At 39.9% G+C, this 27,699-nt stretch overlaps 2 long non-coding RNA genes across 3 annotated transcripts in view; one reads left to right on the top strand and one right to left on the bottom strand.

The window, feature by feature from the left end:
• Positions 1 to 24,425, top strand: part of LOC118012198 — a 55,043-nt gene extending 30,618 nt beyond the window's left edge. Inside the window, exon 4 of the long non-coding RNA XR_004679633.1 lies at positions 22,583 to 24,425. This is a non-coding gene — a long non-coding RNA (uncharacterized LOC118012198). The remainder of the gene's footprint in view (positions 1 to 22,582) is intronic.
• Positions 104 to 27,699, bottom strand: part of LOC118012199 — a 33,046-nt gene continuing 5,450 nt past the window's right edge. Inside the window, exons 3-4 of one of the 2 annotated variants that reach the window (XR_004679634.1) lie at positions 19,985 to 20,098; positions 104 to 3,020 (exon numbers count right to left, since the gene is read on the bottom strand). This is a non-coding gene — a long non-coding RNA (uncharacterized LOC118012199). The remainder of the gene's footprint in view (positions 3,021 to 19,984; positions 20,099 to 27,699) is intronic. The other variant, XR_004679636.1, reaches the window with a different exon arrangement.

The raw sequence follows: 27,699 nt of genomic DNA, 5'->3' as shown, positions 1-27,699 counted from the left end.
GTTTTTTCTCTTTAACCAAAGGAAAAAGCATCTGAAATGTTATTTCTAATCTCTCATTTTTTTCATTACCTATCTACTAACTTCATTTGATATTAAAAGGGCACTAAACATTATTAAAATTACTTTTTGGAGGTACATTTTAAGTTGTGCTGATGTGCTGCTAGGGTTCTTTTAGCTCCACAGTAGAAAGGAGTCAGTAGCTTCCACTACATTCCAGAATAACCAATGAGAAAACATACAGGAAAAAGAGATATCCCCTGCACAAAATATGAAAGGGCATAAAATATTTACGAGTAGCCTTAACAAGAAATATGCATGACCTATATGAAGACAATTATATAAATTTATTAAGAATATAAAGAAGATGAATAATAATAATAAAAGTTAGCATTTCTGTGTAGGCGCTGTGCTTTCTCTTTCCCTGCGTCACCTCCTTATCTATGAAGCAGAGAAGCCCTGTCGTAGCCAGCACATGGCTCTCGAGCCTGCCTCAGTTTACTTAACTTCTCTGGGCTTCAGTTATAAAATCGGGAGAGGACCAATCTGTGCCTCACAGAATTGTTGTAAGATTTAATAAGGCGCTACAAATAAAGTGCTGAGAACAGTGCCTGGCACATAGCACCATAGGCACCATTATTAGAATCATGTTACAGAAGAAGAAAATGATAGCACAGAGGCTGGTGGCTTGCCTAACCTCATCCCGCAAGTAAGTGAATGGGATTCCTACGCTGCCCTGTCCAACTCAACAGCTAAGACTCTAAATTCATTACGTGTTTGTTTCTAGATAAGAAGGCAATGACACTTGTTCCCATACTTTGTAGAGTCATTCTAGAGTTCATTATTTTAGAAGTACAGAAAAAATGGGAGATAAGTCATACATGATTGCAGCAGAAATATAAACATCTTTATGTTAAAATAGAAGATAATGAGAGTGATGGAAATGTTCTCTATCTTGATTGTGGTCGTGGTTACACGACTATAATCCTAGCCAAAATTTTTTAAACTTCACACTTGAGAGATAAATTTTTTAAAAATAATAAACAATTAAGTAAATAAATAAATAAGTAAAAGCAATGAATTTTATGTGTGAAAATTATACTACAATAAAACCTGGAGGAAAAAAAAGAATATATAAAAAGGCAAGCAATCAACTAGGGGGAAATGTGCCCAAATATGGCAAAGAGGTAATATGTTTGCTATAGCACCAACCAGAGCTAGTTCATCATATAACCTATGACCCCAATTCCAGTTCTGGGTATACACATAGAAATAAGTGCTTATACCTAAAATGCATGTAGAGAATGCTCGTGGCAGCCTTATTCATAATAGCTCCAAATTGCAAACAACCCAAATTTCCATGAACAAGAGAATGAGTAAATAAATTGTGGTATTTCCATACAATGGAAAACAACACAGCAATGAAAATGAGTGAACGGTACATGCAATGTGGACGAGTCTCCCAAACATCATGTTGAATGAAGAAGCCTGACACCAAATAGTACACACAGAGTGTTTCCATCGATAAGAAGTACAAAACAGGTCAACCTTATCTATGATGATGGAAGTTAAAATAGTGGCTACTTGGAGGTGTTTACTGCTGACTGGGAGGGGATGTGGGGGAGCCTCCGGGTGCTGGACATGTTCTACATCTTGACTGGGTGGTGATTACGGCAGGGGTACACATGTAAAAATTTGTTGAGCTAAGCACTTAAGATTGGTTTACTTTCCTGTATGTGAATTATACCTCAAAAAAAAGATCTAATATGAATTAATAAGATGAACAAAGGACTTGAGGTCACAAAAGAAGAGATGGACTGACTTAACTCTTATGGACACAAGATGCATATTCCATCTCAGTAATCGTACATGCGCAAATAAAAAGTTATTTTTAAATTATAAAACCCATAGCTGAGCCAGATGAGGCTGTTTGGAGGAAGACTCTGAGGTGGGCAAATGATTACCAAGGAAGGTCTTATGTGGGATACCAGTAAGGGAGTGAGGCAAGTAGGATAAGGAAGGGGAAGAAGCCCAGCGAAGATGTCGTTTCAGGTAAGGTCTCATTCTCAGCCTGGTCCCACAGGGGTTCTGGAGTGTCAATGACGCTGCATAGTTTGTTCCGCCTCTAGGAAGTGAGCTGGGCTTTGGTACTCCTCTATCCGTCAGGGGGTGGCTACCTCACCCTCCCACACCACCGTGCCCCATAGCCCAGGACTAGTTCTCTGAAGAAGGTTGCCAGTGAGTTATGTTAGGACAAAGTGTGCAGAAGTTGGGGGATGGGCATGCAGAAACAATAAAGGGACGAGGTGGAGCCCTGATGGTGTCTGCAGCAATTGTGTTGATGACAGGTTGGAGGGGTTAGGAGCCAGAGGTATCATTTTGCCTGAGATTGAAATGACCAACTGTGACCAGTTGAGCAAGTAAAGAAATAAAGCCAGGAATGAATGAACGGTCGTTCCCCAAACTACTCTGTTTTTCCCATAACCTTCCTATACTTTTACATAAAATAGGTGCCTTGTAGTCAAGTTTAGCAGAAGGAAGACGTAGGAGATTATGGGCAAAGCAGGTAAGAATACATTTGTTCAGAAGACATTCAGATCCTCTTCAAATCTTAGAATCTGATGAGTCATGTATGTACCAAAGAGAAGCACCTGGGTTGTAAAATTGTGTTTGTTCTCTCTGGCAGGTCCATTTGGTCACCTTCAAGTCTTATCCGACCCTGCACGGTCATAGGCAGTCCTTTCTCTGCTGGGCTACTTTGCACTTGATCATATTGGATCTTAATGACATCCAGTGGGGCAGCAGGGCCAGCTGTTTTCCAGATGAGGAAAGCGAGGCCAGATGGGTTGAATCTTTGCTTCTCAATCTTCCCAGCACCTCATGACCACTTGTGGCAGTTTTGTAAACCATTATATGGAGTGCCTGGAAGGGGGGCCAATGCGTGTTTTTTAAAAAACTCCAAAGGTGATCAGGAAGTACAGCTGGATTTGGAAACAAAGGGATTAAGTGATCTTCCCAGGGTCCTGAGGAAAGAAAGAAAATATACACAAACCATTAATGTTTTCATTCATCCACCCACTTATTTCTTTTTTTTTTTTAAAGATTTTATTTATTTATTTGAGAGAGAGAATGAGAGACAGCACAAGAGGGAAGAGGGTCAGAGGGAGAAGCAGACCCCCCACTGAGCAGGGAGCCCGATGCGGGACCCGATCCCGGGACTCCAGGATCATGACCTGAGCCGAAGGCAGTCGCTTAACCAACTGAGCCACCCAGGCGCCCCACCCACTTATTTCTTGAGCATTTATTTTGTGACAAGGATTCTGCTAAATACTGAGACTACAGCACAGACAAGACAGTCATAATCCCCATGGTCTCATAAAAGGGTATGATCCAGGGAAGGGATCAGGGTGTTGCGTCCATAGTTTCTAGGGCACCATTCAATGTTGTTGGGCAGACAAAGCCTGCGATGACCTTAGGGATGAGACAGATACTGAAGTAATAATTCCAAATGTGACAAACCTTATAAAACTGGAGCTTTAGTGTATCTGGGGAATGATAATGTCAATCATTTTCACATACAGGAGAGTCTCTGGTCATTTTAGGCTACCGGCACTGTCTTATTCTAAAGATAGTCAAAACTGCTAACTGGTTATATTTAACAAGTGTTCTCTTTTATTAAAACATTACATAAGCAAATGGGTAGGTTGTTGCACAGAGATGCACCTGACCTTTGGATCTCAAATTCCACCAACTAGATTGAACTCTGTAGTGTGGGACTTTTTATAATTATCTAAGCAAAAGATAATCTTGCAGAGAATCTGCCTAGAGTCCAAACAGATATACAAGTCAACTTTTATTTCCATATTCTTTTATTTATTTTATTTTATTTTTTTAAAGACTTTATTTATTTATTTGACAGAGAGACACAGTGAGAGAGGGAACACAAGCAGGGGGAGTGGGAGACGGAGAAGCAGGCTTCCCGCTGAGCAGGGAGCCCGATGCGGGGCTCGATCCCAGGACCCTGGGACCATGACCTGAGCTGAAGGCAGATGCTTAACGACTGAGCCACCCAGGTGCCCTATTTCCATATTCTTTTAATGATGCAGTAGAGGACTGGGGAAAGTTTTTTGTTTCTTTCTTTGTTTTTTTGTTTTAGGTAAGATAGGTAGACATATGGTATTTGGTGAAGATGAGCACACAGATTTTAAGGTTTTAAGGCCTTTAGATAAGTATGAGCACACAGATTTTAAGGTTTTAAGGCCTTTAGATAAGTATTCCCCCAAAGCAAGTGTGAGCGATTTGTCTGAGTCCTATAGCCCAGCACATGGTGAGGACAATGGGACTCACCTTTGCATGGGATTGGAGAGTAACGGCCTCCTTGGAACAGGGCAGCTCCATGGAGAGTCCAGGGAAGAGATTTGGGGCCCCCAATCCCAGCATGCTTTCCTTTATACAGCAGCTGTCAACACATATGCCATTTGCCCTATAAAATTGGTCTCTCTTTGTGTTTAAAAATATAATCTGTTTCTTTAAAGTATCAGCATATTTTCAGTAAGCCTCAAGATAATTCTAAAAAATGATTTAGTTTTCTAACACTATTCTTTTTTTTTTTTTTTAAAGATTTTATTTATTTATTTGAGAGAGAGAATGAGAGAGAGAGAGCACATGAGAGCGGGGAGGGTCAGAGGGAGAAGCAGGCTCCCCGCCGAGCAGGGAGCCCGATGTGGGACTTGATCCCGGGACTCCAGGATCATGACCTGAGCCGAAGGCAGTCACTTAACCAACTGAGCCACCCAGGCGCCCTCTAACACTATTCTTATAGAATCCTGCCATTCTGATTTATGGAATCACATTGTTTTCTTTCATCTTTTTTTAATGCTCTTTGAGTTCATCAAAATCCTCATGAGAGTCACATCAATTTCTTAAAATTCTTCTCCTTTTTCTTCCTCCATAATACCATTTGTGATTTCATAATCTTTTGGCGGGGTGGGTAGTGGTACTACAGGAGTTGGTTAAGTTTTGGATTTCAAAGTGTTTCCCTGAAGACAGTGCAGTGTCAACAAAGCAAGTAATTCATCGGACTAGGTGCTGACTGTGGATGAAGCCTATGCCAAGTTGTTAACCCAGCAAGTCATTAAGCAAAGGGACTACTAAATTCAATAGAGCAAGATTTGCCCTGGATAAGCTACCCTGGGATAATAGGAAGTTGACTACATTAGGCAAATTTTCAACCAGGGAGAAGGTTGAAGGCAAATGATAACTCGGCACTAAGCAACCTTTCGGAGTTGAAGAAATGGAGAGGACCTCAAGAGGTCAGTGGGTCCAAGCCCCGCTCTTAAACACATCATTAACTGACCCTTCTGGGCTATAAGACTGTCCATTCTGGTTTTCAAAGTTAATCAGAATAGACATGCAACTTACCTTTTTTAAAATAGCTTATTCCATATGGAAGTGTTCAATCACTATATTGTACACCTGAAACTAATATTACACTGTATGTTAACTAACTGGAATTTAAGTAAAAACTTAAAAACAAAACAAAACAAAAAAACAAACCCAGCCAGCTTATTCCAGTGTTTGGTTGCTTCTAAATGGTTTTTCCTTGCGACCAAATGAAGGTTCTTACAAATTTAAGGTCAGTTTTCCATGGCCGAATTTCTGGCTTTCTGGAAAGAATTACTCATCATCTTTCTCATTAAAAGCATTAAAACACACAGGCTCTAGAGCCAATTGCCTAGGGTATGAACACTAACTCAACCACCTGGATCCACAGTCTCTTAACATCTTTCTTAACCTGCCTGAGTTTCCTGATTGGTAAACATGGCGATTCTACCAGGTAGCTCTCTCAGAGGGTAGCTGTGAGGATGAAGTGTGATAATGTATTTAAAATTCTTGCTTACTCCTGGTACATGATAAGTATTCAATAATGATAATAATAATAATAATAGTAATATTGTTATTTTTAATGCTTCCTATCTTGAGAGGTGGTAATTGAACCAATCTCTTAGTCTTCTACTGAGCATTAGAAAAATTCAAATTCCCTTTTGAAAACTTCAAAATTGTCTTTTTTTCTGGATAATGAGTCTGAGGCTTTTTAACATACTGGTTGATATCCCTATAGACTCAAAGACTGGAAGCTTACTATATTACACCATGTTTTTTATAATGATGACCTTGAATCTTTAAAGGAAAGATTGCATAATATCCATTACACTGAAATTCTTCTGAATTTGAGGAAGATGTTAGCCAAGACAAAGTAATATTTTTACTTTTTCTTTCCAATTAGTCCTTAAAGAGACAATCAGAAATTAGCTGGGTCCTGAGAATAGAGTAGTGAAAAGTAGTAGACATGCTCTTTGCTCTTATGGTGCTTACAATCTGGTGGGGAGGCAGATATCAATAAAATAGTCATAAAAAGCATGGGTCTAGTTAGCAAGTGAGATAAGTGCTATAAGGAAATGAAGCTTGCATCTGTGTGAGTATATTATAAAGAAGCCTGACCTCACCAGATTTCCCTGAGGAAGTGACGCTAGAACCAGAGACCTAAGGAATGAGCAGGTAATAATGTGGGGCTGAGTGAAGGGGGCAGCTGGCCTATGGGGAGCAGCTGTGGGAGGGAGTGGTTCTGCTTCAAAGGGATGGGGGTGGAGGAGAGAGGGAAGAGCACCAGGAAAAAAGGATCAGAAAGAAAGGCAGCAAGGCTGGGAGCTGAGAGTGAGGGGATGGGCACCACTAGATAAGGCTGGAGGAGGAACCAGGTCAGTCCCTGCAGATCCTCACAGGCCTCCTAGGGATTGTCCTCCTTAGCTCAGGAGTAGTGGGAAGTCATTGAAGATTTTACACAGATTGTGTTGAATGAGATCAGACTTTCGTTTTGCAAAGGTGACCATGACTGCGGTGTGGGAAATGGACAGGTGAGGGGCGGGAATGGTTGCAGAGAGGTCAGTGAGGACACAACTATAGAAGTATAAGTGAGATGTGTTGGTAACTTGAACTGGGGTCTTCACAGTAGAGATGGAAAGAAATGGACTTATGCCAAACATTTTATAGGCAGGATTGGGTAATGGATAGATGTGGGGGCTGAGGAAGGAGAAGGTGTTAGAATGACTCCTAAGTTTCTAGCATGAGTAAATGAAAGATGAGGTACCACTTAGTAAGACATGGAACATTATAAGAGAACTTGGCGTGGGTGTTAGAATATGAATTTTACCTTGGACATGTTGAGTTTCACATAATTATAATATTTCTGGTGAGCATGGAATCAAAACCAAAAAAGATAGAGAGTCCTGATGGACATTTTGTTCAACTATGGTTATCATGTTTCTTTAGTGACTGTTTCTTTGCTAGATTTAGTGTTTGTCTTTTTAGAACAGTTAGAACAAACTTGGCAAACTTTTCTATAACATACTGATAATAGCTTAGGATCTGAGGCAGTCCAGTTAAAGACATCAGATTGAACATAAGCATTCAATTGCCTTCCCTCCTTCACCCAGCTAAGAGAACAATAAAATTATCATTAACCAAACATAAATGTGCAAGGACAAAGGGGATGGGATGGAAGACAACAGCAATGAAATTTTAGAAACTAGAAAGCAAAATAGAGAAGTAGGAACCAAATTTGGACACTCAAGAAAGTAGTAAGTCCTCTCTTAGAGAGGCATTGTTAAGATGAAAAAAAGTTCTGTGTGTCTGGAACATAAAAGAGATTCAAATAAAGTGTGTTTCTCAAAAAGAAAAAGAGACAAACCAAGAAGTGGACTCTTAGCTCTAGAGAACAAACCAATGGTTACCAGAGGGCAAGTGGGTAGGGGGATGTGTGAAATAGATGAAGGGGATTAAGAGTACACTTATTGTGATCATCACTGAGCAATGTATAGAATTGTTGAATCATTATATTGTACATCTGAAACTAATACGACATTGTATGTTAATTATACTGGGATTAAAATAAAAAACAAGTAAACAAAACAAAAGCTAAATCTTACACTTGATAACCAACCCAATTTACAACATAGAGTCCTTAAGTATTAGAGCAAGAGGTACTTTGAGAAGTGGGAATGAGGGTGGGGATGACATGGGGGATTCATGGGAAGTCTTTGTAAGAAGCTGATAGAGCCCCAATTCCCCACCCCTATTTCCTGTAAGTACAAGACTGCCTCTCCCTCATTCAGAATGAAACTGAAGGCCTCTTCTCCTGACAAGAACAGAGAGACTCTGGATTGGAGTGTTTGGGAAGGGATAAGAGCTACTGAAGACTGGGTCTTATATGTAGATCCATAAACTGTGTGTTGAAACTTCCTTGATCTTCTTCGTCCACGTAGCTCTTGTTAGCCAGACAGCTTATGTTTTCTTGGCAGAGGGCTGGAACAATTCTCTGGGTTACCTTATCAGCCTAAGAGAAAATGTACTGACATGGGCCCAGCAAGTTGACCTATGTAGTAGACTCAATGAAGAGTCTCTGTATGCACAGAGCATCCTGTCTTCAATGTTCCATTCATAAAATAAAACTAGACAGCCAGCAATCACCAGATATTTGAGGAAAGCCTATTAATGAAAGATAGGGATCAAAATAAACAGAAGGAAGCAACTTGAAGGAAACAAACTTTGCCAATAGAAAACTTAGAAAAAAAAATCTTGTCCTCAGAGAGATAAGAGAAGGTATGAAACAACAACATTTTCTATATAAAAGGAATATTCAGCAAGTTCAAAAGGAACTTAAATATTAAAAATATGACATTAGAAATGAGAAATTCAATATAAGTGCTACAAGATAAAATTAAGGCAATCTCCCAAGAAGTAGAGTTTTTAAAAAAACTATAATATACAGATAGAGGAGAGAAAAGATTTGAATATTAGAGGACCAGTCCAGGATGCCCAACATCTCATAAGAGGATTATGAAAAGAAGGGAACAGAGAATAGGAAATCATCAAAGAAAAAAATTAACGAATGTATCCTACAATCTCAGTTTCCAGATCGAAGGGCCCACCAGCTAACCATAACAAGAACTAAAAATAGATGCCTAGCTGAGAATATCATAATAAAACTTCCACTGATGTATTTGTAGCACTTATAATAGTGCCTGGCACATAGTAGGCACTCAATAAATTTGTACCGAAGAATAAACAAAATATCCAGAACAAGAAGGACAAAGAAATAGGACCTCCAATTTTCAGGGTGAAAAAAGTTTTAATATAACAAATCAAGGATCAGAATGCCATCTGTCTTCTCAATAGCAACACCTAAATCTAGGAAGAAAATGGAGAAAATGCTCTCAAAATTCAGAGGAAGAATAAATTTCTATGTCCTGAAAAAGTATTAAATGTAGAATGAAGATATTTTCAGGTATGTAAGGTCTCAAAATGTTACTTCCTTGTGCTCTTTCATTAAAAGAAGGGAACAAACCAAGAAAGTGAAAGACATAGAAAGCAGGAAATTGGATCTAAGACTAGAAAGAGGTGAAAAGAATCTCCAGAATGAGGATAAATGGGAATCAGTCTCCTAACTGGAACTAATGTTAGAGAGCATCTGACCCAGATTGGCACAAGCAAGTCTAATTTCTTCCAGAAGAAGAAACGGTTAGAGTTTCCAGTGCATTTGAATGTCTTAAAAGGAGATTTATGCCATTGAGGGGGAGTTTGAATTCGTAGTAAGTACAAAGAACACTAAATAAGCAACAGTAAAACAATCATGACAATAATTCCAGGGCAAATAGGAGGTTGTGTATTAAAGGAAAAGTAGTCATGGTGGTCTGCAGCATGAATAGGTCAAATAGCATTCGCCTGTTCATAATACCGTGGATATGGAATACTAGCTGTAATGAATGTCACAGTATGACTGTCTTAGTCTATTTGGGCTGTTATAACAAACTATTATAGACTGGGTGGCTTATAAACAATAGAGATCTATTTCTCACGTTCTAGAGGCTGGGAAGTCCTGGATCAAGGCACTGGCAGATTCGGTGTCTGGTGAAAGCCAGCTTCCTGATTCATAGACAGTGCCTTCCTGCTGTGACCTCAACAGGGACCTCTCTGGAGTCTAAGCACATTAATCCCATTCATCTCCTAAAGATCCCATCTTCCAATATTTTTCGCCTTGGGGATTAGGTTTCCTATAAGATATTTGGGGAGGGGGGCGCACAATCATTCAGACCATAGCAGACTATATTGAGAGAACAGGCAGTGGGGGCGAGAGCTCCTGTGGGAGTGGGGAACAAGGGAGACAGAGCTAAATCCTCACCTGGTAGAGATGACAATAAAGAATGCCTACGATGAAAACCCACAAAGTGACAATCAAAGCATATTAACAATAGAGAGGTAAATACCTTACAGATCAGCTGTTGGAGGGGAGGTGGGAATGAAAGTGGTTGCCTCTAGGGTGTAAGAAATGGGGTAGACAGTTAGGGGTTAGGGACTGTTATTTTCAAAGCAAACCTCGAAGAACTATTTGATTTTTTAAAATTATATGTATCTATAACTTCAGTAAAAACATCAATTATAAAAAATCAGGCTCTGAACATGTACTGCTTGAATACAGATCCAATTCCTAATGTTCACCAACTGCGTGAGGTTGGCTAAGTTATTTAATTTCTTTGAGCATCAGTTTCTTCATGTGAAAAATGGGAATAGTAAAGGTATCTATTTTGTAGGGTAGTTGAGAGGAGTACATGAAGTACATAAAACCCATAAAGCCTTAGCACCATGCTTGGCCCACATCCTGGCATTTGGGGGCTTCCTTTTGCTTTGTTTTTTGCCAACCTTCTTATTTTCATCACCCAGTCTTTCCCAGGGTTCTCAAATTACCATCACATTTCAGATCAGATCAGCTTCCCAGATATTAGGCCCAATTCATTAGGCTTAGAATTCTGAGTGCTCTCTAATACATTGAAAGACTGTATCAATAATATTTTATTAAGTGTCAAAAAGACATATATAGCATGATCCCATCCACATGTGTGTGAGGAATTCTTCCAGAACTTTTTGGAAATATATATATACCAGAAATTATGAGTAATCCTCACCTTCTTTTTTTTTTTTTTTAAAGATTTTATTTATTTATTTGAGAGAGAGAGAATGAGAGAGAGCACATGAGAGGGGGTAGGGTCAGAGGGAGAAGCAGACTCCCTGCCGAGCAGGGAGCCCGATGCGGGACTCGATCCAGGGACTCCAGGATCATGACCTGAGCCGAAGGCAGTCGCTTAACCAACTGAGCCACCCAGGCGCCCCTCACCTTATTTTTATTGCCTTTTTTTTTTTTAGTACAGTGGATATACAGTACTCTATAAAATCAGAAAATAGACTTATTTTAAAAATAACTCTTCTGTCATAAATGTACAATTTCATAATTTATTCCTAAAGGTAACTTTTTCATCTATTATATGTGACTTTAATAGTTCGACTCTGTAAAAGCCAATGTATTTCCAAGTTCCTAGTGGCACCTCACTGTCCCTGCCCAACAAAGCAACATTCACAGCCTCTTTGGAGCATAAATTACTCCAATTTGCCAATATAGAAATTGAGGTTCACTGATTTGTCTGAAAGCCACAACCAGAAAGGGACAAGTTAAGATCCAAGTTCAGTTTTTTTCACTCTGAGCTCAGTGTTCTTTCTACCATATGAACTAAGTGCCTGTCAGTAAGTGACAATCTCTCTGATCACAGATTTACGATATAAAGATGTGGAGTAGATGGTCTTTGAATTCCTACCAGCCCTAACAGTGCGTGAATGACTTAGAAGCATGACAAGAGTAAGCCTGTGTCATTAACAATATTTATTTCTTCCACATCGGGACTGTGGATTCCACTAAGACCCCAAAGTCCATGTGATTATGAAGTCCAAGTCACTTGCATGCAATTTTCACTTCCTGTATCTTTTTCGTAAATACTGAGGCACAAAATAGCTTTGGGTTTTATTTTCACTTTTGCAGTCACTTGGGAATCTTATGAAGATGGAGCAAGAGATTTGGAAACTCATAATGCATTTCCCAAGAAGCTGCAAATGTTGTGAAATTCACAGGGTTTTAACCTCCCCGAGAGAATGGGAGCTGACTGGCCAAGACAGCTCACTTCCAGTAATGTTCCCGGGGAATTCTCTGGAAATAATGGAGAGGGCATGGTTGTTGCAGCCCAGGTGGAAGCTCCCAGTTAGGGCTTATATCCAGTGGGACATCCACAGGATTTTCTTCTCCTTCTGTTCCAGACATTCACTCAGCAAACTGCACCTCGCCGCCAGGAAAGGCCGTAAATGATATAGCCTCACTCAGTCCCCTGCCAGGGCTCCGAAGACACAAAAACCAAGTTCCTGCCAGTGACAGAGTTTCAAACTGGATACAAATCAAAGAGATAGAGGGAGATTGCCTTTTGCTCAGCTCTTGGCTACGCTGTGTGTAATTAACTGTGTGGTCCATGTTTTCAGGCATTCCACTCCACTGGCTGACCCCTCGCAGCGATTAGTCAGAGGTCTTCTGCAGTCTGAGTGATTTTAGGCCTTGGTAAATTATGCCTCTGTGAGAGAGAACCTTTAGTCTATGCTTAAATGCCCAGGATCAACTCTTGAGAAAATTCTTTTGAAAAACAAAATCACTACAAAACTCTTCTAAGAGCTGATTGTATTTAAAAGAACATCGTAAACCCCCTTCAGAAGCACCCATAAGCAACTTGGGAAGACTGTCTAATGCGGCAATTAGAAGTTACCGGTCCTTGAGCATGCCGATAATAAGGGAGCCATTAAATAAAGTTAATTGTTATAACACAGCAGAGTCAAATAATCCATCCTGACATTTGTTTTCCCAAACCTTCATAAGGGAGATTTAACACTGGGAGAGGGGCAGTGTTGGCGATTCTATTTCAGGGACTACCCGGAGGCAGACTGAGATTTTGCTGTGTATCTGTCTAGCCTGTCTGTGTCCCCTTCTCAGTAGCACTCTGTCCCACCCTGCTGCATGCACAGAGCTCTTTCTCCCCTTCCCCCATTAAAATGTCATCCTGTAAACAATATGATAAAATCCATCAAAACGATGTGTAAAGACTGGTCGAGTTTATAGTGTTCCCTCTTGCAAGGCTGTTTTCATTTCAGCAGCTCTTAGGACAGAGGAAGAGTCTGGAATCAGGGTTTACTTTGGAGGAGGGAATTGTAAGGAAGCTAAGTGGTATGGATTCCATCACTTAGCTCTGAGGGCAACGTCTGAACATTCATTGATAAGGCCCAAGGGGTGGTATCATCCACATTAAATGAACTGTTTGGAACTTGCTCAGAATCTATTGGCTTCTGCCCTGGACTGGTAACTAGAAAACAAAGCATTTGGCTCTCATGACCCTTGCTAATGGGGACCTGTGAAATATCCTGGGGATTACAACTTTGAGAACTCTAACAGGAAATGTTTACAAAGTTTTGGACACTTACAAGCTTCCCCAGAAGGGCCGCGAACCTAGAGACTTTGCTGAGATGTCAATTTGAATTGAAAGGCTTCTGAGGCCAGTGCGTAAGTTGCTACATATGCTAGTGAGCAAGGCCAGAGCGGTGCCTGGCTTGTGTGTCTCTTGTCTTCCTGGTTTTGTTCTCAGCTTGTTTCCTGGGCCGTCAGTGGTGTCATTTCTCGTGAGTCTCCTAACTGCTGGTTCTGGCAATACAGGTGAATATCTAAGAAAGTGATTATTCTTAACCAGGCAACCGAGTCTTAGTGTAAATTAGTGTGTGGACCATGTAATTTGGAGATAGTTTCAGTCTATGACATGAATGAGTCTTTTCTATCAAACAAACAAAAGATTAAAGTGTTTCAGTGTGGGGCGCCTGGGTGGCCCAGTCGGTTAAGCATCCAACCCTTGATTTCAGCTCAGGTCATGATCTCAGGGTTGTGAGATCGAGCCCCTTGTAGGGCTCCTTGCTCAGCAGGGAGTCTGCTTGAGATTCTCTCTCTCCCTCTCCCTCTGCCCCTCCCCCAGTGCCTGCGCACCCACCTCTTTCTCTAAATTAAATAAATAAATCTTAAAAAAAAAAAAAGGTATTTTAGTGAGTATTCCCATCCAGAACAAATATTGTCCTAGTGAAAATGAAATTTTGGTGAAAGATGAAAAGGCAGTAATTGATTCTACAGATATGCTCCAAACTGTGTGAAATGACATATGTCTCAGCTTACATATTACAGCATTGTTTTAAATATCAAAAGGTTGGAAACTACTCAAATGTCCATCAACAGTGGATTAATCAAATAAATTATAGTATACCCATCAGTGGAATATCGTGAAGACCTATAAAAGAAGGAGTGAGTTGTGTACCACTATGGAAAGATCATGAAGATGTATTATAAAGGTAGAAAAGCAAGGCAAAGATGCTGTAAAAAGAGGTGGAGGGAAAGACTATATTTACATATTTGCTTATAAAGGCACAGATTATGAGATGGTCCACAAGAAAACAGTAACTTCCGGGACAGGAGAACGGGGTGACTAGGGAACGGAGATAAGAAAGGGATGACTCCTGAGACACACTTTAGTACCTTCAGAATGATTAATTATGTCAATGTGTTATCGTCTCAAAAATAAATTGGATTAATTTTTTATTTAAGAGGGAAATAAAGAAAAGTCAGTACTTTGTAGGGTGTGAGTTTATGCATAGGAAATGACATGTCTGTCAATGGCATGAGAAGAAAGCCAAGAAACTATATAAATTTTTTGTTTTTGTCAATTTTGGAACTTTCAAAAGTTTCCAGAATTACCCGTTAGAAATTTTAAACAATTATTTGTGATGAACATATCTGGCCATTTATGATCAGTTGAATCTGTGAGTGTCAAATGGGAAAATAATAAGGACAAGCTGTATTGTTTAATTAAGACTGTATTTTTTCATGCGGTGTCTTCATCAGAAAATCACATTCACTGTTGTGAATATAGTGGCCGACCTGTCAACACCCATTCAACTCCATCTTTAATATTAGCCGTCACAGGCGCCTGGGTGGCTCAGTGTTAAGCGTCTGCCTTCAGCTCAGGTCATGATCCCAGGGTCCTGGGATCGAGTCCCACATCGGGCTCCCTGCTCCGTGGGAAGCCTGCTTCTCCCTCTCCCATTCTCCCTGCTTATGTTCCCTCTCTCGCTGTTAAAAAAAAAAAAAAATAAATAAAATCTTAAAAAAAAAAAGTTAGCGGTCACATCGTTGAGTTGCGAGTGGCTGGCGAGATTAATTTAAGCCGATCAATGAATCCCATCTCCCTTACCAGTGTTTACTTGGTTCAGGGATGGACAGCCTGTACCAATCTAGAAAAGTTTTGCATATCTATTAGTTTTCTATTTCTGTTCTAATTTATGGTTCGTTTCTGTTTGCATAGCAACTATATTATCTGTGGTTTTCTTCATCCATGTTTTCAGTTATCGTGGAACTTAGAGAATAGTATTTGTAATGAGATTCCTTGATGGCAATAGGTTAGGGCAAGAGGAATTGACTCATTTTATAAAATACTTCCTCAAGGCCAAGGCAGAGTTGGCAGATCCCCCAGCATGTCTGTAAGAGTACAGTTCTCCATGGTTCCCCTGACATTGAACCCATCTTCCTGGGATAGCACTGGATATTGATTCTATTCCAGAGGTCGGCACAGTTTTTCTGTAACAGGTCAGATAGTAAATATTTTGGGCTCTGTGGACCATGTGATTTCTGTCACAACTACTCAATTCTGTCCTTGTGGCCACAAGCAGCCATGAGCAACATGACAAACATGCACTTGGCACCTTTCCAGTAAGTTTTTATTTACAAAAACAGGTTTGGGGCCATAATTGGCTGACCCTTCTTCAATTTTTTTTTTTTTTTTACTTCAATCCCTAAGTGGGTCACCCCATTTTAGGGATGATATCCAGAATAGGTTACACTGATATGGAGCTTTTTGTATCTTGTGACGTGATAACCTGGCCTTGTGTATTGGGTGGTAGAGACACAAACAACCAAGTTTCTCTGACTCCAAAGTTTGTGTCTCTGCCACTGACTAGAGGTTGTGTAGCCTGGAGCCTCTCTCCTATCTTCATTGTCCCATCCGTGGAATGTGGAGAAGAGTTCTACTTCAGAGGAGTGTTGCAATATAAAATGAAAGTGTGTGTTAAGTGCCTGAATCAAAGAAAATGCTCCCCAAACGTAATTTCCCTTTTCCAGGCCCACAGCCACATCTTCCTCTCCGCATATACACACAAGAATTGGACAACACCCCAACTTCATCCACATGTATTTGTAAACCCTCTTTTCAATGGCTCATCTTGGAAATTCAAAATTAATTCTAATTAGCTTCAACTTCAGATGATGCTACTGAAAAAAAAAATCTGTCCGCAATTTCTGGTAATATATTTTGTTTAGATCTTGAAACCTCTTGCGTGTCAGCAACAGCCCGCTACGGTATGTCATCAAAGCATTTAAAAAAGGGCTTGCTTCTAATAACTCTCAAGGAAGTAAAGGAAAGCCATAAAATATACTATCAGATTTCAAAAGGTCATTAATCAAAAGAGATCTTGCGGAAAGAGTAACAAACTTAGATTCAATTTAATGTTTGCAATGATCCTGACTATGCTTTTTAGAATTGGTTTTACGTAAAATCTCTTAGGCAATTCACTTTCAGTGCTGTAAGTAGTGGATTGTGAAAACAATACTACTTGAAATTATTCCCGTTTGAAAAATTAATTAAAAATATGCATATATACCTGAGGCACTAGTGATAGGAAGTACTGTCATATCAGGAGAGCCATTCTGTGTGTTTACTTACTGTATAAACATACTCAGAGACTCCAAAATTGAGTATATTTAGCATATACTTTTTTGGATGGGGTATATTTAAGTCCTCCCACAATTAGAAAATGAAAAGAATTTTATTTTCACTAGGAAAATCATTAGAATCAATGCTAAGATGGCTATTTAACATCTGTAAAATAATAATATCTCCAAAGAAATAACATAAAAGCAATACAATTTTAGAAATAATAGGTACCCCAGTAAATGAGAGAGATTATTGTTCCAAGCATGAAAATTAAGAACTGGATGTCTTGTCAAGGAGCTCTGGCCTTAAATTCTGGGATCAGAATGCTTCAAAATGTGACTCACTGCATTTGTTTCTTGGTTCATTCATTCACCAAATACACATTTACTAAAAAATTACCATTTGTGAAGTACTATGCTAGGAACATAACTTATTTCAGAGACAAATGTCTAAATAGCTGATTATAATATGCTTTACAATTGCTCCTACAGAATATGTACCAATCGCTAAGAGAGCAGTGTAGAGGGAAGGAGTCACTCCAGCATGGCAGGAGAAGAGTGTGGGGAGAGAGGTAGTCAGGGAGGCCAGAGAGATAATGCAAACAGCATTTGCGGCTCGTTATTTTTTGAGGATGAAAAGCCCTGAAATTCTAAACAGAGTGAAAAACATGATGAAAATTTAAAAAGCACAAAAGTCCACTTTGCATCTGAGTATAGTTGTATCTAGTTTGTTAGGACTGAACATGGCTTCATGGTGGAGGGTGGGAAGTTTCACACTATGCTGTGAATCTTGGTCCTTCATCCACTTGGCCAGTGATCCCTTGGCCATCATATGAGTTTTCCTCTCTAGGTCTGTATTTCCAGTGGCTGAAAACCCAGGTGTATTAGTGAGGCGCTTTCAGGGTTCAAGGAGCACAGCACAAGCCATGTCTCTGATCCTGGGTGATTGGAATTTATTACAAAGATCCAAAAGGAAATTAGGAGGCAACAATGGGAAGCCATTTTAACGGAACAATCAGGCCTCAGGAAGAAGCAGAGCATCGTTCATTGCTCTCCAGGATCACAGAGCACTTCCAAAGTCCCCAAAGCAATACGCGTTTGTTGTCACATAGAAGGGCATTCATTATTTCTGCACAAGATCCCCTTCCATTCACGTGATTCAGTTTCTCTCTCCTGTGCTTCTTCCTCCTGTTATTACTGCCCTCTGGCTACTTCTCAGTTTATTTATCTCATGAATTTTATTTACTTATTGCCTCTATTAGCTCATGGAGTCTGCTTGGTCTCTGCTTAGTTTCCTGGCTCCTATTCTGGTTTGCTTGGAGCATATCTCTGTGTGCTCTTGTGCAGAATAGAGTTAATAACAGGCCCAAGACTGGTATTCTTGGAAAGACCTGCTTGCAAGGTTGGCCCTTGCCTAACATCTGAGAGCTTAGGTTTCAGGGGGGTTCTGACTATTTGCTAAATGGTAAGAGGAGCTCGCTCTGCCTAAAATGTTTGTACAAACAATATGGCTTATGCTAAGTACATGCTTTCCTTCTGGCAGTCAGGAAGGAAGAAGACACCCATGTGACCAACCCTCAAAAAAAACCCTGGGCACCGAGTCTGTCATAAGCCTCCCTGGTAGACAGCATATCATAGCTGCTGTCACAGCTGGTTTCTGGAAGAAAGAAGCTCTTCTTGTGTGACTCCGCTGGGAGAAGACTCTTGGAAGCTTGTACCTTGTTTCCTCCAGACTTTGCCTTATGCACTTTTTCCCTTTGTGGATTTTGCTCTGTATCCTGTTGCTATTTTAGCCATAAGTATGACTGTATCCTGAGTTCTGTGAGTCCTCCTAGCAAATTATTGATCTTAAGATGTTGAGGGTGTGATCTTGAAAACCTCTGACACAACTTTGCTTTCAGACTCCCAAAGAAGGAATATCTTATTCATAGTCCACTCCATAGTACTTATTATAAATCTGACCTCTGGCTGTCTCTATCCTCATGTCTTGTCATTCCCCCACCCCCTGTTCTAGTCACACCAGATTCCTTGCTGTTCCAAACATTCCAAGCATGCTCCGGCTTCGGGGCCTTTGAACTTACTGTTCCCTCAGCCTGTGCCTCCCCCCCCGCCCCAGATCTGCAGGGCTGTTCCTTACCTCATCTGTTCCCTATCTAAAATAACTGTCCCTTCCTACCCACATGCCTTAACTATCTATCCCTTTATCTAGATGAATTACTCATAGCACTTATCAATATTTTACATTATATTGTGTATTTGTTTATTGCCTATCTTCCTCAACTAGAGTATAACTAAATGAAGGCAGGGATTTTGCTTTGTTTACTGCTCTATTTTTAGTAGCTAGAACAGGGCTTAGCACAAAAAAGGACACAATGTATATTATGTTTGCAGAAGGAATGAGTTAATAAATAATGCATCTCTTACCAGGCTACATTATATGCCCTTGGACAGTGTATAGATGTCTGCCTTTAGGTCAAGCCCTGTGGCAGAGACTGCTGATCATCCATCAGTATCTACTCTTTCCTTATTTTGTAGTAAGAGAACCCTGATTTCTGGCAGGGCACCAGAAATAGCGCACTTTCCCAATCTCCTGTGTTGACAGGTATGGCTCTATGACTAAGTGCAGGACAATGAGATATAAGAGCAAGATGGGTGTGCAACTTCCAGGAAGTATCCTTAATTAGAGTGGGTTCTAAGTTTCCTCCCCTTTTCCCTTCCTGTTGGGTGGAATTGGTTGTGATAACCGGAGCTTTGGCAGCTTTGGATCATGAGGCAACCTTGGGAATGGAAGGTACTGTTGTTCAATGGAGCAACAAGATTGAAGAGGCCAGATAATTTAAGGCCAATACCAGTCCTAAAGAACCTACTTCTGGACTTTGACAAGAGTCAGAAATAAACTCCTATTTTGTTTAAACCCAGCCATGTGGGATTTTGTCTCACTTGAAGTTGGTCCTAATCTTAACTAATATAACACTAATTTCCAGTCTGACTTCTTGAAGCCAGGGGGCAGAGTTACACAGGACAAAGCATGAAACCATATGAACTATTTAGTTTGTTTAAAGGAAGCCGTGGGCATAACGGAAGGCTGGCAAGCAGAATGTTATCCTGTGGCAAATGTCAGCTATGGAAAAGCATTATAATAAGGCCCCCAATGAGTCACACTTTCCTGTATCCACATGCATCTTTGCAATATCATGTTGCCACTCCTTCCATTAAGAGGCAGAGGCTATCTCTCCACCCCCTTGCATCTGGGTTGGCCTTGTGACTGACCTTGACCAATAGAATGTGACAAAAGCAACACTGTGTGAGTTCCAGAGTCTAAGCCGTCAGAGACCTTGAGTGGTTGCAGGCGAGGTCATCAGAAATCCCTCTCAGATGGCCAGCCTACAGAATCATACAAATAAAGTAGTTGCTGTTTTAAGCCACTGTTTTTTAAAAAGATTTATTTATTTATTTGAGAGACAGAGATAGACACAGAGACAAAGAGAGAGCACAAGGGGAGGGGCAGAGAGGGAGACAAGCAGACTCTCCATTGAGTGGGGAGCCCGACATGGGGCTTGATCCTAGGACCCTGAGATCATGACCTGAGCTGAAATGAAGAGTCAGATGCTTAACCAACTGAGCCACCCAGGTGCTCCAAAGCCACTAAATTTTGACAAGATTTGTTATGCAGCAACAGATATCTGAAAATTAATCTGAGCGCATATCTGTTTTTTGCTCAAAAAGATCCTAAGACAAGGCTAAATGTAAGTTAAAAGCATTTAAAGTAACTGAGTTTGGTAACTTCTAGAGAAATCTAAAATCTTTAGCTGACCCACTTTGACATTAAAAATTAGGAACACAAGTCTTTATTCAATAATTACAATAAATGTAAAAAAGAAGTAGTAAAGGATAGTAGAAGGAATATTAGATGAGCAATTGGTAAAACTGGGTTATGGTCCTCCTACCATTAATTGGTTTTATGACCTTAAGAGTTGCGTTGGGGCACGTGGGTGGCTCAGTCAGTTAAACATCTTCCTTTTGATCTTGGCTCAGATAATGATCTCAGGATGGTGAGATCAAGCCCTATGTCGGGCTCTGCGCTCAGCACCAAGTCTGCTTGAGATGCTCTCTTTTCTTCCTCCTCTGCCCCAGTCCCTGCATGCACTCTCACTCTCTCTCTAAATAAATAAATAAAATCTTAAAAAAAAAAAAGTTGCCTAGCCTTTTGGTCTGTCTCATTTTCCTCAGATGTAATATGGGGACCACCTCATTGCTCACTCATTCATTCCAGAATCATTGATTACCCCTAACTATTGGGAGCTACTATCATGAAGAGTGGGATGAAAGGAGATTTTGACTTTCTACTTCTACATTTCTGTATAATTTGATTAAAAAATAAAAACATGCACTAGTTTATAATCAGCAAAGATTGTAAAGATGTTGTTATGGGCTAAACTATGTCTGTACCCAAACTGATATGCTGAAGTCCTAATTCCTAGTACTTCAAAATGTGCCTGTTTTTAAAGATAGGGCCTTTGAAGAGGTGATTAAGTTAAAACGAGGCTCTTAGGGTGAGTCCTAATCCAATCTGACTGGTATCTTTATCAGGAGAGGAAATTTGGGTGCATAAAGAGACACTGGGGATCCATGTGCACAGAAGAAAGACTATGTGAGGACACAGTGAAAAGGCGGCCATCTGCAGGCCAAGGAGAGAGGCCTCTGAAGAAACCATTCCTGCTGACACCTCCATCTTAGATTTATAGATCGTGACAAGGAAAATTTCTGTTGTTTAAACCACCTGGACTATAGTATTTTGTTGGGGCAGCCCTAACAAACTAATACAGATGTCTCTTTCCTATTGAAAAAGAATTAGTACCTTCAATGGATAAAGGGTCCCTACTCTTGAGGTGCTCGTGTTCAAGCAGGAGCAACATGAACCTTTAATACAATGCAGTATGATAAATGCTCTGGTGGATCCACGTAAAGAATAATCTGGGAGTCCAGAGGAGGGGAACCCCACTGGCCGTGGAGAGGGAGACAATGGTGGCTCCAGCAGAGAGAGCTTAGAAAACCTCACCTGTGGGCGAGATGCCATCTTCATGTTGAAGGAAGATTAGGGGATAATAACAATCCTAATTACTGGCCTCTCTGCTGAGCCTCTGTACTTGGGGGTCATATGGAGCATCGGTCCCACATAAAAATGTCAAGAGTCGGTAAAATCTCAATGAACACACATACACAAACTGGAGAGTGGGAATACTGATGTAGTCCATACTCTATTTTACTAAATGAGATTTTACTAACATTTTTTTACTAAATTTTACTAAATTTTTTACTAAATTTTACTAAATGAGAACGGGAATACTGACCTAGTCAATACTCTATTTTACTAAAAAAAAAAAGATATTTAAAATGCTATCTACCATTCTTACTGTATCGTTAAAGATATTTTAACCTAAAAAATAGAAAGGACATTATCTCATAATAAAAAACAACCCCTTTAGCTTTAAATTACCTGCATAGACCTTAGTTTTTGCACTGCACATACATTAGCAGTCTTAGCCAGCATTTGATGGCCACTAGAGTTTCAATGCTCCTTTTATCAGGCCAGGTATGGGCACCATATTTGATTTCTTTATATGGCAAAAGCTCCTGGGTTTTCTCTGAAGTCTATATTTTCCATCTTCCATAGAAACAGATGACACTAGATACAGGGCTACTTGGCTAAAGAGTACATCTTTATCCTCTTTTCACAACTAGATATGATTATGTGGCTAAGTTTCAGCCGATGGGATATAAGCTGAAGTACTGTGTTATTTCTGGGTCATCTCTATCTTAAAAGATAAGCCCCTTGCCTCAGAGTTCCTCTCTTTCCCTTTTTCATAGGTTGGAAGACTGAATGTGCCCACAACCTAACTTTGACCATGTGGATGAAGAGATCACCTCAGGGAATAGTGAAGCAATAATAAATGGAAGGAAGGTGGATCCTGGAGTGACTTTTTCCTGCCAAGCTGGATTGCTCAACTTCTTGTAACATGAGAAGGATATGAACGTCCAGGTTATTTAAGCCTCTGCGTGTAGATGCATACTTTTTGGTTTCATTTTTGGGACAGCTTAGTCTTTGCCCTAATAAGCAAGTGTTGCTTTCTCTTGCTTTTAGCATATTTGCTTTCAACTTTCCCTTCAGAAGTTTCCTGCTACTTCTATGTATCCTGCCCACATGGGAAATGTGAACTATTAGGTCACCAGAGAAAGACACTGACATCATATCCTCCTATTTGGTGTGGAATTCCCCCAGTGAAGAAGGCCAGTTGCTTTCTTAGTACTCTTACATAGCTTTTCCCGTAAGTCTCCACCTCGTTCCCTTCGAACTACTTAGATGACAGTTAAGGGAATCATTCCCACCGTGGATTGGCTGCTCTCCCTCAGGACTCCTCACCCTGCCTCTATCACTTCCCCTTTCTATCTTCTGAACACTGCCTCTTTTACTTGCCAGAGAACTAGATCATACACATCCTCTTTCAAATCATAGACACTTTCAACCAATAGTTATTGAACAATTACTTCATAAGGTACAACCGAAAATGATGACATAGGGAAAGTACCTGGCTTTTCAGTCTACTTGGCAAGAAGAGATAAATAAATTGGCAATTATTATTATTTTTTAAAGATTTTATTTATTTATTTGACAGAGAGATAGACAGAAGAGCACAAGCAGAGAGAGTGGCAGAGAGGGAGAGAGAGAAGCAGGCTCTGCACTGAGCAGGGAACCCGATGTGGGACTCGATCCCAGGACCCTGAGATCATGACCTGAGCCGAAGGCAGACGCTTAACCATCTGAGCCACCCAGGCGCCCTAAATTGGCAATTATAAATTAAAATGAAAAGTTTTATAATTCAAATAAGTGTAGTGTGTCATGGGAACACTTAGAAGAGGCATCTAACCCAGCATTTGTAGGAGGGAGTGTGGTCAACAGTTTAGGTATCGAAAAAGGTGAAGTAAGTGTGTACATTGGCTGGATAAAACCGTACACCTGTTGGTTAAGAATAATACATAATTTTAAAACTTCAAATAACTTCGAGTATATAAAATAAAAAGTGAAAGTTCTTCCCACACACATTAATTTTAATACCCACTGTGATTTGTTAATATTTGATGTGTGTTCTTCCAGATAAATAGATATGAAAATAGATACACCAATATATATCCACGTAGGGTTTTATTTTTCAAAAATCTGATCATAGTATACATATTGTTACGCAGCTGCTCATTTTCCCCACATAATCTTTTTTATCATGTGCATATATTTACCTCATTTTAAAAATAGCTGATAGACTTCCCTACTAATTAGTCACTAACTTATTTAATAACTCTCTTCTCCTTTGACATTTAGGTTGTTTTCCATTTTTTTTGCCCCTTCAGTAGTAGTGTTTCAAGGAACATTCTATCCATTGGACCCAGCGATAAATATTAAGAGGAAAGAATAACAATCTGAAGATTCTGTATCTGCCCCAAATATCATATGATTATGAGAAAAAAAAAATTTGGTTATGTAAAGTATCAGAAAGTTACCTTCTGCTTTTCTTTCCAGGGAATTTACTTGAGGAATCACTCTAGCAAAATCAAAATCAAAGTAAAACTATATTTCAGGGAGATTTGAAGTGTATAAAAACATGAATGAGTAATCAACCCAATACAATTTAAAAGATCAGAATAGACGATCAGAGCATGGTTCCTGAATAGAGAACTTAAATATTATAAAGAAATTGATATTTCCCAAATTAAGATTTAGGGCTTCTTATGATTCCAAACAAACCCTAAGAGGAGCCTGTTTTTGAATCATGACAAAAATTTCTAGAAAAGTAAGTAAGAATGGTTAAAGAATACTTATAAAAAAGAGGCTGGAGGTTGGCATTTGCCTTATCATATGCTGAAGAATTATAAAGATACCATTGTATTTAGCATTGTAAGTCCTGAGAATAGCCAGATAAATTGGTGACTCAGAAGTAATATCCTGGAATGAGAACTTATAAAATATAGAAAGATAATAAGGTAACATATTTTAAAGAAATTACAAATTTAAGGATAAGGAATTGTTTCTTTAATAATGTGGAGAAGAAGGAAATTTTGATGACTATTTTGTTAGAACTTTGCATCACAGCATACATTAGATAGATTAAAGAGTTAAAAATTCAACCATAAAAAATTGGAGAAGGTATAAAAGAAAGATTATATCTTCCCTTCCTGATGAAAGGCTCCCTCAAGCAAAAAAAACCAATACAAAAAGCCATAGGAAAAAGATAATAGATTTGACCATATAAAAGTTACTGTAGTTCAAAGAAATATAGAGACAAAAGGAGAAGGCAAATCACAAACCAGAAAGATATATACAACACACACTGCAAAAAACAGGGTTGCTATCACTTGGCAAAACTCCAGTACTGGTTAAATCCAAATCTCAGCCTAGTCTGTGCCCAAACCTTCACAGATGAATGTGTCTGATTTAAAAAACAAAACTAGGGTGCCTGGGTGGCTCAGCTGGTTAAGCGACTGCCTTCGGCTCTGGTCATGATCCTGGAGTCCCTGGATCGAGTCCCGCATCGGGCTCCCGGCTCGGCAGGGAGCCTGCTTCTCCCTCTGACCCTATCCCCTCTCATGCTGTTTCTCTCCCTCTCTCTCTCTCAAATAAATAAATAAATAAAAATCTTAAAAAAAAATAAAAATAGAAAACAAAACTATGTGCAGTGGCCTAACTCTAAATTTACTGTTAATTGCCTTCAAGTGAGCAGTTAGTCCTGTTGTAAAACTGTAATACATTTCCCTAGTTCACTCACTCTCCTACATTCCCTGACAACTATTTCATACCCCCTTCCACACTTCAAGCTTCCAGCATCTTCTCCTCATCTTTACTCTAAATGGATGATCTTGCTTATTTCACTCAGAAAGTAGTAGCATTAAGGGGGGCACATGATGTGATGACCACTGGGAGTTATACACTACTAATGAATCATTGGACACTATATCAAAAACTAATGATGCACTCTATGTTGGCTAACTGAATTTAAATAAATGAAAGCAAGCAAGCAAGCAAGCAACGAGAAGAGGATTTCCACATACCCACACCACCATGTCACCCCACCCACTAGCATCTCCCCTCCTGTTCCAGAAGAATCTTCTATGCTCCCATCAACACTTTCACAGGGTCTCTCACTCCCACCCCCTTTCACCTACTCAAGGACAAGGATGTGTCTCCAGAAATTCCCTCTATTTACTGAACCATTCTCTTCAGCCCACAGTCATGACATTATTTTTCACATCTTAAAAAAAGTCTCTTTTGGGATGCCTGGGTGGCTCAGTCGGTTAAGCGTCTGCCTTCGGCTCAGGTCATGATCCCAGGGTCCTGAGATCCAGTCCCACAATGGGCTCCCTGCTCAGAGGGGAGCCTGCTTCTCCCTCTGCCTGCCACTCCCCCTGCTTGTGCTCTCTCTGTCACATAAATAAACAAAATCTTAAAAAAAAAAACCACTCTTTTGTCCCACTTTCCTCTTAAGTTATTGTCCTTTTGCGCTGCTCTGCTCTGCAGCGATCCCCCTCGAAGGAGTTGTGTATACTTGTTTTACCATTTCCAATTCCTCGACTTGCATTATCTCTTGACTCAATCCATTCAGGCTTTCACCCCCACCAACTCCAGTGCAACTGCTCTTGTCAAAGTCAGCCATGACTTTCATTTTTGCTAAGCCTAATGATCAGCCCTGGGTTTTATCTTGCCTGATCTATCAGCAGCATTTGACACAACAATCACCCCTTCTTCCCAGAAACATTCAGTTCACCTGGCATCCAGGACACCAGTCTCCTTCCTGTGTTATTCCTGCCTCACAGCTTTCCATGTCTAACATGGCCCTCCTGATCTTTCCACATTCCCCCAGCTGTTCCACTTGGGAGTCTTCACCATTTCAGTGAATGATAACCTTCTTTCCAGTTGCTCAGACCAAAAATCTAGTAGTCATATTTGATTCATCTCATTTTCCCATACTCTGCTTATAACCAGACAGTAAACCTATTGGCTCTCTCTTCAAAATGGATGTGAGTATTTATCACATCTTACCGTCACTGCTCCCATTCTTGTGCAAGCCACAACGTATCTCAAGTGGATTAATAAAATAATCTTTTCACTGTTCTTCCTGCTTCCACCCTTGCTCCTTTTGTTCTTCACCCCGCAGTCAGAGTGATCCTTTTAAGTCTGATTAGCTTGTTGGGTCTTTGCTCAAAACGTTCCAACAGAGTCCTGTCTCAGAGTCCAACTCAGTGTCCTCCTGTATGATATGCCCCCTCTCCATCCTCATCCTTTACACCTTCTTCTTGCTCACTCTGCTTCAGTCACAGCAGCCTGCTTACTGTGCCTGGAAAAAGGCAGGCAGCCTGAGCCTTTTCAATAGGTCCCTCCTCTCCTTTTTATCTTTACTCAAATATCACTTTCCCTGCCCACTGTAGTCGTTCCTGTTAAATCCCTATCCCATCCCTTGCTTCATTTTTCAACATACTATTCATCACCCTCTAATATACTATATAATTTTATGTATTTTGTCTATTGTTTCTGTCTACTCCCATTAGGATGCAAGCTCCATGAAGTTAGGGATTTTTGTTTGTATTATTATTATTTTTTTTACTGATGTAGTCTCAGTGCTGGCACATTGTAGTTGTTCAATAAAGGTTTGTTGAATAAACTAATAAGCTATGTTTAATGAACATACAAAGAGCAAAAGGGAGTATAAGTCTCTCAAAATTCCTAAAATGTCAATTGACAATACCCGTCAGAGTTCTTAACTATACATTCAATAATTTCACTTCTAGAAGCCTATCTCAGTACAGGATTTCCCAAGCTAGAATAAGGGAAATACTGTTCCAGAATAGGTATGCAGAAAATAAAGAAAATACTCTGAAAAAAAAAGTGTCTTCTAACCTGCTGTGGTTCTGATTTGGTGGTACACTGAGGGGTTTTAGTA

Source organism: Mirounga leonina, unplaced genomic scaffold (genome assembly GCF_011800145.1).
Source record: "Mirounga leonina isolate KUSES-001 unplaced genomic scaffold, KU_Mleo_1.0 Mir_151, whole genome shotgun sequence".
Classification (NCBI taxonomy): Eukaryota; Metazoa; Chordata; class Mammalia; order Carnivora; family Phocidae; genus Mirounga; species Mirounga leonina.
This window is presented reverse-complemented; position numbering and strand designations above follow the sequence as displayed.